The sequence below is a fragment of the Peromyscus californicus genome, unplaced genomic scaffold, assembly GCF_007827085.1.
Source record: "Peromyscus californicus insignis strain IS unplaced genomic scaffold, ASM782708v3 Scaffold_10__1_contigs__length_136768540, whole genome shotgun sequence".
NCBI classification, from domain to species: Eukaryota; Metazoa; Chordata; class Mammalia; order Rodentia; family Cricetidae; genus Peromyscus; species Peromyscus californicus.
This window is the reverse complement of record NW_026294391.1, coordinates 127,086,840-127,099,358: the sequence shown is the minus strand read 5'-3', so window position 1 is coordinate 127,099,358 and position 12,519 is coordinate 127,086,840.

The window sequence follows — 12,519 nt, the reverse complement described above, 5'->3', positions numbered from 1 at the left end:
ATTGGGAAATAAGTAGCTAGCTTTAATTTCTTTGGAAAATATTGTTTTGGCTAAATAATAGAAGACTAAAATAATTTCAACCATACTCAACCCATTTCATTTGTTTTTTATAGAAATGAAGTTTAGCAATTTTGAAGCTAGGATTGAACATTTGTGTAAATATATCAGAGAACAGAGTTGGGTGACTTTTATAAGCAGAGCTTGGAGTACATACTCTGCATAAAAGAGTGTCCACATCAATTTCCTGTACTCAATTCTGTAAAATACATGGCCTGACTATTATCAGCACTGTCTTCTTAAATGCCAAATGTACTGACTAGTTTTATCCAAATCAATATAACCTTATTGCTCATTGCGGTCGATGGCTGAAAGAAAGCTTGTAGTCCAAATTTAGTAAGACTATCTGGTCTCCATCAGTGCATCAATATTGGTTGGCTTGAGAATTCATTTAAACATACTTACTGATTTTTATTCCTTCCTCATTTTGTCTTTCATCTTCTCTCTCTTTCATTTCTAATCTCTGCTTACTTCACTATTATGCAGAACTATGGGGTGGTTACCTGATAATGTTTGGCAAGCACTTTGTTGTCTCCAACTTTCTCAACTTATTCTTTTATCCACAGATAAATACAGCTATGACCTCATCATCAAAAAAGCACTTACTTTGTTTTTCAGTAGACAAAGACAATTTTAGCAGTCCACAACTGATCAAAACATGAGAACAATTGACCATGAAGTGAACAGACACAATTGATAAGTTTACAACAAAGCCTTTACATCTAAGGCTCAGGGATTAATATGAAAGAGAGGACAGAAAGACTGAAAGAGCCACAGAAGTAGGACATCTCTTGTGATATATTGTCTTCTATATATGACAGGAAAGCTGCACTCATGAAATCTCAGCAATATGGTAATGCAATCAAGACTTGGACAGTGACAATACCAGTTGGTATTTTAGCACTGACAGAAAAAAAAAATCTCCCAAGTCCGCATACATAGATAAAACTCTAAAAACAATTAATGAATTTTGAATCAGTTTTCATTGTAGATGAGCTTCCATTTGATTTGTGCATTTTATTTAATTAATCATTTTTTTTCATTATGACATACTACATTGCAAGTGCCAGCGTTTAATTTTTTGATCCAAGACTACCTGATAAGGCCGGTGAGAAATTAATCTTTACCAGGCACATGTTGGAGGAGTCACAGCAAGATTGAGGTTGTAACAAGTTTATTGTGAACAACCATAATTTTTATATCCTTATCATCAGAAACAAAATATAATGGCAGTTTCCAGGATACTATGACATTTACAATCTATACAGTGTATACAAGTGCCCCAGGAACCATAGACTATAACCTGAAAAATGCCTCAAAGCAGCTAGCCCAGGCTAACTCCATGATTCCCTACAGTATAATTTAATCTTATTCTTATCCATCCCCCTGCTCCTTCCAGATGCCTGCCCTCCTTCATATCCACTCTCTTTAAAACAATAAAAACAAACACACAAAGTAAAAACAAAACAAAACAAAACCACACTAAGAAAAAAACCAAAGTAAACAAAACAAAATAAAACAAAACAAAAAATCCAAAATGACAAGGAGTACATTTTGTAGTCCCTAACCACTCCTTATTGATGAGGGCTTCCATGGAGTATGGTTGATATACCCAGTGAGAATCCACTGAACAAAACTAATTCTCTTTTTCTCAGAAGTGATCAATTGCAAATAAATTTTGGTTGGGGTAGGAGTTTGTGTCTATTCACCTTTGGAGGTTTTTGTGTGTGTGTGTGTGAAAGGTGATGAATATGGGTCTATTTAGATTATTCTACGTGCAGCCAATCAGGTTGACTAGTGCCATTTGTTTAAGATGCTGTCTTTTCTCCAGTGTGTATTTTTTGCTCTTTGTCAAAGATCACATATCCATAGGTGTGTGGACTTACGGCTGGGTCTTCAATTCAATTACATTGATCAACATGTCTGATTGTATGCTGATACTATGCTGTTTTTAACTGCTATAGCTCTGTAATACAACTTGAAATGTGGAATTGTCATAAATCAAGCAGTTCTTTTATATTCAGGATTGTTTTAGCTATCCTGTTATTTGTGAGTGTTTCCATATGAAGTTATTTTTTTTAATTTTTTAAAATTTATGTGAAGAGACAGTTGAAATTTTGATGGGAACTGCATTGAATATGTATATTGCTTTTGGTAGGATGGCCATTTACACATTATTAATCCTATGTATCCATGAACATAGAAGATTACTCCACTTTCTGGTGTCATCAATTATTTTGTTCCTTGTCTTAAAGTTTTTATTATACAAGTCTTTCACTTGTGAGGTTAGAGTTATCCCAAGATAATATTTTGTGACTATTGTGAAATGTACTATTTTGTAATTTCTTTCTCAGTTGGATTGTCATCTCTGAATAAAAAAGCATGATTAATTTCTTTCTTCTCTCCCTCCTCCCTCCTTCTCTCTCTCTCTCTCTCTCTCTCTCTCTCTCTCTCTCTCTCTCTCTCTTTCTTTCTTTCTTTGTATCTATCTTTTTGGAGACTGTGTATAGTTCTGGCTGTCCTTGAAGTCACTCTGCAGGCCAGGCTGGTCTCAAACTCAGAGATCCAACCTACCTCTGAATGCTGAAATTAAAGGCAAGTACCACCATTGCCACATATATTTATTTTTTATACTGAAGTGTTTATCTGCATTAGAAGTTTTCTAGTGGAGACTTTGGGATCTTTTATGTGTAAAATCATATCATCTCTAAATACAATTAGACTTTTTTATTTCCTATTTATATCCAACTGATCTTCTTTAGTTGTATTACTGCTTTAAGTCTTCAAGTACTATATTGACTAGGTATGGAGAGAGTAAACACCCTTGTCTATTCCTCTTAGGATGGTGTTGGCTGTGGATTTGCTGTAAATTATCTTTGTTATAATGAAATATGTCCCTTATATCCCTCATCTTTCTAAGACTTTTATCATGAACGGGTGTTGGCTTTTGTCGAGGCATTTTCTACATCTAATGAGATTATGATGTGGTTTTTGTATTTCAGTCTGTTTAAGTGCTGGATTATATTTATTGATTTATGTATATTGAGCCATCCCTGCATCTCTGGTATGAAGTCAACTTGATTGTTATGGATAATATTTTTAACATGATTTGAATTTTCTCTTCAAGTATTCTATTGAGAATTTTTGCACCAATGTTCCTAAAGGATATTTTTTCATAATTTTCTTTTATTTTGGGATCTTTGTTTGGTCTTTCATGTCAAGGTAATAACGGCTTTGGAAATATAGTAAGGAAATGCTTCTCCAATTTCTATTTGTAGAATAATTTGGTGATTATTGGTATTAGTTCTTTGAATTTCTGATGGAATCATACACTGAATCCATCTGGCCCTGGATATTCTTTAATTGGGAGATTTTTAACTATGGCTTCTATTTTGCTAGGGGTTATGGGTCTTTTTTGAGCAGAGACTTAAGATTATTTTCTCTTGATTTACCATTGTTAGGTCATATGTGTCAAGAAATTCCCATTTATTTTAGATTTTTCAGTTTGGTGAAACAGAGATTTTTAAAATATGTCCTTATGATTTTCTGAATTTCATCAATTTATGTTGTAATGTCTCACTTTCAGTCTCAGGTTTATTAATTTGGTTCTTATCTCTCTGTCTTTTGGTTAATTTGGACAATGTTTAGTCAATGTTTAATTTTTTTTTCTCAGAGAACCAACTCTTGATTTCATTGATTCTTTGCATTTTTTGTTTGCTTATATTATATTGATTTTAAACTTGAGTGTAATTTCTTCCTGTCTACACTTTTTGGGTGATATTATATTTTTATCTTTTAAAATGTTCCAGTTTATTATTATTTTATTATTATTATTATTATTATTATTATTATTATTATTATTATTATTATTTTGTTGTTCAGAAAAGGGTTTCTCTGTGTAACATCCTTGGCTGTCCCAGAAATTGCTTTGTAGAACACGGTGTCTTCAAACTAAGAAATTCACCTGCCTTTGCCTTCCAACTGTTGGGATTAAATGCACCACCACAGCCTGGCTCATTAAGCTATTAATGAAATCTCTCTAGATTTTTGATGTAAACACCTAGTGCTGTGAAATTTCTTCTTAGAACTATCCTCATTGAATCCAATGGGTTTTACCATGTTGTATTTTTCTTTTATTTTTGAGACTGTAATACAATTTCATTATTTCTGCCTTCCCTTTCCTCTCTCCAAACCCTCTTACATACTTCTCCTTGCTCTCTTTTAAATTCATGGTCTCTTTTTTCACTTATTATTATTATATTGGTATATATATATATATATATATATATATACATACATATATGTGTGTGTGTATGTATGTACATGCATACACATTCATATATATATATATATGTATATGCATACACATTCCTAAATATAACCTGTTCATTCTGCATAATTTTACCTGTATATATGTTTCAGGGATAACCATTTGTTAGTGGATAACCAACTGGTGTGTTCCTCCCTAGGGAAAACTCTATTAGTACCCCTTAGTTTCTTGTAGTTGTGTTGTAGATGTATTAATTGGGACTGGACTCCACAATTCTGCATTTTGGTCAGTGGTGATTTTCTGTAATGGTATGTCTGTTGCAAAGAAAAGTGTCCTCGATGAAGGCTTGAAGAATGTACTTATCATTGGTTATAAGGACAAACTTATAGAGTGTACTTAGGTATTATGCTGGTTTAATTAGGTAGTTGTTATATGTTCTCCTCTAAGAGCTCTGGGTAGGTGGCTAGGTTTTCTGTACTGGACATGATTTCCCTGGTGTTGAGTTTGTCTTAAGTCCAATAGAGACCTGCTGGTTACCACCAAGTTATGCATGCCGCTATCACCCTTAAGGTTTTCATACCATGCTGGTCCTTTTTGTGAATAACAGGCCCCCTAGATTGTTAGGACCATTGAATTTTCCTTGCTTTAGAAGCTTGCGTGGTCTCTCCTGGTACTATGAAATCTATTTCTCAGGAAGGAAGCATTCATGTCAGATCCAGCATAAGGGTCTCTGAGACCTTTGTCTGAAGATGAGAAAGTCTTCATCAGTAGGCACTTACCATCTACCTCTTGGTATTTTTTTCTTTCTCATCTTTTAATACCCATTCTTTGTTCTGAGCATTTAATGTTTTGGTTATTATGTGGCATGAAGAAATTCTTTGTTGGTCCGATTAGATATTCTCTATCCTTGTTTCACTTGATAGGCATCTCTTCCTGCACATTGGGGAAATTTTATTCTATGATTTCTTAATAATATTTTCTGCTCCTGCTACTTGTGTCTCTTTTAATTCCTCTGTACTTATTATTTGTAGGTTTTATCTTTTTATAAAGTTCCATAATTCTTAGATATTGTGTACCTGGATTTAAAGATGTTTAACATTTACTTTTAAGTTTTCATTTCTTCTATCTTGTCTCCATGCCCTGAAATTTTTTTCTTCCATGTCTTTTAATTTTTTGGTGAGGCTTACCTCTGAGGTCTTTGTTTTATATCCTGAATTTTTTACATTAAGTTTTATTCCAAGTTTAGTTTTTTCATTTCTTTGTTAAATTCTCTTTTCAAATTTTAAATTGTTTTCATTATTTTGTTGAACTGTTTGTATTTTATAAGTCTTCATTGAGGCATTTATTTATATCCTCTTTAATTTCCCTGGACATATTCAAAAGTGATATTTTGAAGTCCTTGTTTTCTGCTTCAGCTAAATCATGGTTTTCCCAAAACTATTACAATATGAATGCTGGTTTCAGGAGGCGTCATACTGTCCTGGTTGTTCATATTTTTGCTTTTTCTCTGAGATGTGGGGATCTTGATTTATGATGACATTTGTGGTATTTCTCGGTGTGGATATCTGGGTTGCCTATATTGTGTGAATGCTCTCTCTTTTGGTTGCTATTTTCCCAACCCATCAGATTGTGGATGAACTGAATGGTACTCCGTTTTCAGTTTTGAAGTCACTCTGTATTTCGAAGATCAGACTCCAGCTGGTTCCAAATCCGAATTTCTATTGGAACTCTAGGTTCAGACTCCAGGTAGTTTTGTATTAGGACAGTGGGTTGACTGCTTTATTGGTTACAGGCTGGCAGGCAGGGAATTGGGACTAACTCAGGAGGTCTCTTAATATCTGGCTCAACAGAAGGCACAAAGATGTTTGTCAAGGAACTATGTGTTCTTTGACACTTTGCCACATGATGCAATAAGTCCCAAGGAAATGGAGATGAGCTGGGAAGAGGAATAAGCTAGGTGGTGACAACAAGGATACCTTAGGGAGACAGTATCTGGGTAAGTAGAAGGCATAGGTAGCCTTCCTGGGTCCCCATCATGTGAGGTTGCTGTTGGGTCTCTGGAAGAAATTGTAATTTGCTCAATGTGTGTCAAAGCATTGAATTTTTTTTCCGGCATGTTTATCTTTCTCTTCACATTGAAGTGGATTTTCCTTCCAGTATCTCTTGTATGGATAACTTGCTGGTCATAAATCTCTTTAGCTTGTTTTATCACGAGAAGGTTTTTTCTTTTCATTTTTCTTTAAGAAATTTTCTACTCACTCTACATACCACACACAGATACTCACTCCTCCCTCCTCCCTCCTGCCACACTCCAGCCCTCCCTCCCAAGCCACCTCTGATCCCCACATCCCCCAAATCAAGGTCTCCCATGGGGAGTCAGCAGAGTTTGGCACACTGAGCCTAGGGAGGTCCAAGCCCTTCCCCATTGCATCAAGGCTCTGCAAGGTACCACACCACAGACACCAGGCTCCCAAAAGCCTGCGCATTCACCAGGGACAGATCTTGATCCCCCTGCCTGAGTGTTTCCCAAACAGTTCAAGACAAACAACCATCTTCCATATCCAGAGGGCCTAGTCCAGTCTCCTGGGGGCTCTATTCTAAAGTTCATGGGCTTCCACTAGTGTGGCCAGTCATCTCTGCACGTCTATGATAAGGTTTTTTTTTTCATCATCAACTATGAAGATAATTTTTCTGCATATAATAATCATGGTTAGAAGTTGTGATCTTTCAGAATTTGTAAGACAAGAGTCCAAGTGCTTCTTGTTTTCGTGGTTTGTATTGAAAAGTCAGCACATATTTTTATGGGTCTGCTTTTGTATGTTACTTGTCCTATTTTTCAGTCTTCATTGTGCTTTCTTTGTTCTGTATATTTAGTATCTTAACTACAATATGATCTTTGATTTAATTTTTTATTGTCTCCACAAGTATCCTTTTTCTAGTTGTCTGTGGAGGCATTTTCTTGCTTGCTCATTGATACAGAAGGACCTAGGCCACTGTGGGAGGTGCCATCTATGGGCAGGTGGGCCTGGTTTGTCTCTATAAGCAAAATAGCTGATTGCAATTCTGGAAGCAAGCCAATAAACAACATTCCTCCATGATCTCTGCTTCAGTTCTGGTTTTGTTTTCCTGATTTTGTTTCCCTTAGTGATGAACTTTGATATGGAAATACAAGACAAATAACCACCAACCAAATTTTCTTTTGGTCAGTATTTTACTATAGCGACAGAGAAAATACCTAAAACAGGTTGATAATGAGGCAAGTTGACTTTGTCTTTTTACTTGTCTTACACTTGAATCTTTCCATCCAGAGTTAAGTCATTCACTAAGATTGTTGTTTTAAGTCATGTTGTCTTTCTTCTTTCCATGGACATGTTTGTAGTATTTAGAAAGTACTAGGCTGTAGTACAGTTTGGTGATATTTTTTATCTGGTAGACTGACATCCCAGGCACCAAACTCTACTCCCAGTTTGCTAATATGGGTTAGGTACTGTCCTCAGCAACAGTTACTTTCCAGTAATTTACTGTCTGTGATAATAGAATAGCATGTAACTTCAAAACAGACACTTGTTAAGAACTCTGTAGTTTATGGAGTAAAAGGAGTCCAGTGGTACTGTATATACTAAAACCAAGGTCAACTTCAGGGATTTGGGAGATGTAACAGAAGAAGGTTTTAGGTTTCCTCATGTATAAGGAAAAAGAAAAAAAGAAGAAAAATTGGTAAAGAAAAAGAAAGAAGACAAATAAAACAGTAAAAGATACAAACAGTAGGGGACAGTGTTGATATGCTACTGTCTTTAAAGATAAGAAGCAGTGCTATGGGAGGGAGGATACCTGAGTGGAAACACAAGATAATGGTAGAGGATTTTTGTTAAGATTTTATTAAGTCAGTTTCAGGACTGGAGAAGTAGCAAAAGTAGTGATAACACACCCCTGCTCCTTTTAACACCCAAGTTGTAACCAGTAGATTCTAGTGTACCATCTTACAATGTTGGATGTTATTTGCATTATAGAACTGTGTTACCCTTTTGACTGATATGTTTCCCAAATGAATAACATGAATACACAGAGAACTGAAGGTATAAACTCTGTTTCTAACTTAGAATAATCATCTTGGTGACTAGTTCATATGAAGGAAAAGATAGCTTAAAGTTTTGAATTAGATTTCACTTCCCAAATACCACTTATATATACTTTTATAATTCTAAAGAAAACTAATCATTCATTTAACACTATTTTGAAAAGTCATTCTTTTTTTTTTTTTTTTTTTTTTTGTTTTTTGAGACAGGGTTTCTCTGTGTAGTTTTGCGCCTTTTCCTGGAACTCACTTGGTAGCCCTGGCTGGCCTCGAACTCACAGAGATCCGCCTGGCTCTGCCTCCCGAGTGCTGGGATTAAAGCCGTGCGCCACCACCGCCCGGCGAAAAGTCATTCTTAATCTAATGTCACTTATGATCATTTCCACATGAGATCAGTGAAATAAACATTTGTTCCTTCCAACTTGTTTGTATCTGGCTTAATGTTTGACCTCATATATAATGGATAGTGATTAAAATACAGTCTCTAAAGCTAAACTGATTGAATTAAAAACTACTTATTAGCTCTGTGACTTGGGCAGGATGCTTAACCAAATTGTGCCTCATTTTATTTATCAGTAAAATATACTTTATAACAGTACATTGACAGAGTTGTTATTTGGTCTAAATATTTAAGTAAGTTAATAGTTGAAAAATATGGTAGTGTCTAGCACACAGCATGTATATATTAATATTTCCATAGTGTTTTAAAATGTTAAAATGTTTTACATACATACATATATATATATATATATATATATATATATATATATGTAGAAATGTAGAATGTAGAAAATAACAGAAGTAGAAAACATGTGGAGAACCAAATATGTAGGGGGAAGTGTTGCTCATTTTGTGAGTCAATATCTATATGCTCATATTAAAATTCACTAGAATTCTAGGGAATTCTTCTATATTTTCTCACAGTATTAAAGATTTATGAATTGTACCACTGGGATCATTTAACAGAAACTATAGTATATATTCTTTATTTACAAATGTCTTTTAAGTTATCAATTCAAAAACACTAGGAATTTGACATTTTTTTTTCTGTCTTACTGGAACAGCAAAACGAAGCATCATTTGAAATAAAGCTTTTTAAATCATTATCAAATGACATTTTGTCATTGAATTTTAATGACAGATTTCAATGATGGAATGTGTAATTATCACAGACTTTAGCTAGGAGTATTTATAATTTAGTTTGTTTGACCAACATTTTAAAAGGTTTTACTTGCTCTGCAGTTTTCACTAATGATCTTTTGTTGAATGCAGTATAAAGTCAAAGGTTTGACTCTCACATTTCACTTTACTTTGTTCCTCAAACATCTGTTAAAGAACAGAATTATTTTGACATGAAAATGTTTGCTTCCAGCTGGTTGGTCTGAATAGTGATTTAATGAGAGCTGGCCCAGGAAATAGGCTTCTTATACCTTATACATTATGAACATAAAATATTATCCTCTATAAAATCATCTAGATATATCTTTAGACCATATGAATGATATATGGTGTTAGAAATACTGAGAGATGACCTACAGCTGTTGTTTCTCAAATACAGAAGCATTAGGTCAATACAGATGTGTGAATAAACTTTGTTGAAGAAGAATGTCATCAAGAGAATTTAGTACTTGTGGGAATATTCTTCATTAATTTTAACTGTTTGTAGTATTTTTTGATTATTTTTTCTTTATATACATGGCCTGTTAGGTGTACTATATTGGATGCCAACTTAAACTCAACTTCTAAAGAGTATTGTTCCTGCTTAAGGAACAATTACATATAGACAATTAGCTGCAGGTTGTAAAATAAAAGACACAGTTCAATCATTACCCATGAAATTAGTCAAGTGTTACCTGTTTTGGTAAGTTTAGAGAGCAACTGGACATTTAAAGATATTTAATGAATCCATGCAGTCAACTGCACAAAATCAATCAGAGAATCTAATTTTTCCATGTGCAGCTAATTTGGAACTGACAATGATTTTGATTAATAGAGAGACTATATAAGCTCATTTATTATTAAAGAAATAAGTCTTGTAAACTTTCTTAAAACACTGAGGGAAGAATACAGAGACACATTAGATTCAACCTAGACAAGTAGGATCATGCAAATGTTACTTATCTATGCAGACAGATAGAAAAATATAGAAATTCAGTTACTGAATATGTATCAAACACCTACTTTGCCCAAGTTAGTCACAATTCTTAGTATTTGGGTTATAATGAGGAAAATGCACTCTTCCTCCCACATAAGTTGTCATTCATGAATATAGGATCCATTAAGAATTGTGTGGTAGTAGTCACAAAATTAAAATGCTACAGAAATTCTAGTGAAAGAAATAAAATGTGTATTAGTGATAATATACACATTCTCCACTTATCCTCTTAGTTCTAGCTATAGTAATTACACATAACCTTTGACACTTATTTCTTGTTCATTTAGCCCCTCATTCTCATATAATTATTTCACAGAAATCCTCCTAATCACTCACCTAAGTGATCTTACCACTGTAAGTCTCTGTCATTTTCTGTACAGCTTGTATTTCAACGTGACCTTATATATTTGTTTTCTACATTAACTATCTCATTTTCTTAAAATGATCATCATACATAATGCTCTGTGCTGTATGAGTTACTAGAGTGGTGTATATTATACAGAAAAGATATTCAACTTTTGTTTCATTATATGAATTTTGCAGCCAGGGAAAGTTTGGGATAAAAATGCCCTTTTAACTTAGACATTGCTTATATACCTACTTGAATCTGAAAATTTTCCAAATAATCCATGAATTATGTTAGAAATTACATATGCAAGCTTGTAGATACAGTTTTCCTGCCTGGCCCACAGTCAGGACAAATCTCTATCACCCGACAGTCCCACAGCTGCTCAGACCCAACCAAGTAAACACAGAGACTTACATTGCTTACAAACTGTATGGCCATGGCAGGCTTCTTGCTAACTGTTCTTATAGCTTAAATTAATCCATTTCTATTAATCTATACCTTACCACATGGCTCGTGGCTTACCAGCATCTTCACATGCTGTTTGTCATCGTGGCGGTTGGCAGTGTCTCTGACTCAGCCTTCCACTTCCCAACTTTATTCTCCTTCTTGTCCCGCCTATACTTCCTACCTGGCCACTGTGATTTATTTATTGACCAATCAGAAACACACTTGACATACAGACCATCCCACATCACAAACTTGTCACTCAAAGTTCAAGATAAGCCAATATACTTTACTATAACTAAGAACAAAAATGTCATCCATCAGGGGTTTGGAGTCCATAGTACAAAATACAACTAATTGTTATAAAGTTAATATTTGATGCAATTTTATGTAGAATTAAATGAACATCCAAAGTTATCAGAAAGTACCATTACAAAATTTCTTCATTTTTGAACTGAGAATATTTATGAAATAAATACTAGCATGGATATAAAGAAAGGAGATCACTTATTCATTGAAAGTGGGAGGACACAATGGTGTAGTCACTATGAAAATCAGTGTGGAGGTTCCTCAAAAACCTAGGAATATATCTACAATGAAAGCCAGCTGTAACACCCTTCAGCACATACCTGCTCATATAAAATATAAAGAGCCTACATTCCCAGTACTGATGAATAGATGATAAAAATGTAGTATAATGACACAATGGAATATTATCCAACTGTTAAAAAAATAAAATTAAGAAATTTGCAGATAAATGATAGAAATTAAAACAATCATTTTGAGCAACTCAGAAGGACAGATGTTGAATGTTTTCTCTGATTTGTGGAAGCTAACTTTGAGTATTTAGATATGTGTATTCCTTTAGAATACCTTATCCATGTGTGTCATGATACTATTAATTTGCCATAGAGTAGGGCTTTTAAGGGAGAGGAAATAGAATGAAGTTATATAAAAGGATAATTGTGGTGATATTTTATTTGTATGTTAATAAATAAAGTTTGCCTGGAGATCAGAGGAAATAGCAAGTCATTAACACAAAAATCAGGCAGTGGTAGCACACGCCCTTAATCTCATCACTCAGCAGGCAGTCTCTGTGTGTTCAAGGACACACTAGGGAACAGAGCCAAGGGTGATGACACAAGCCTTTAATCCCAGTACAAACCATA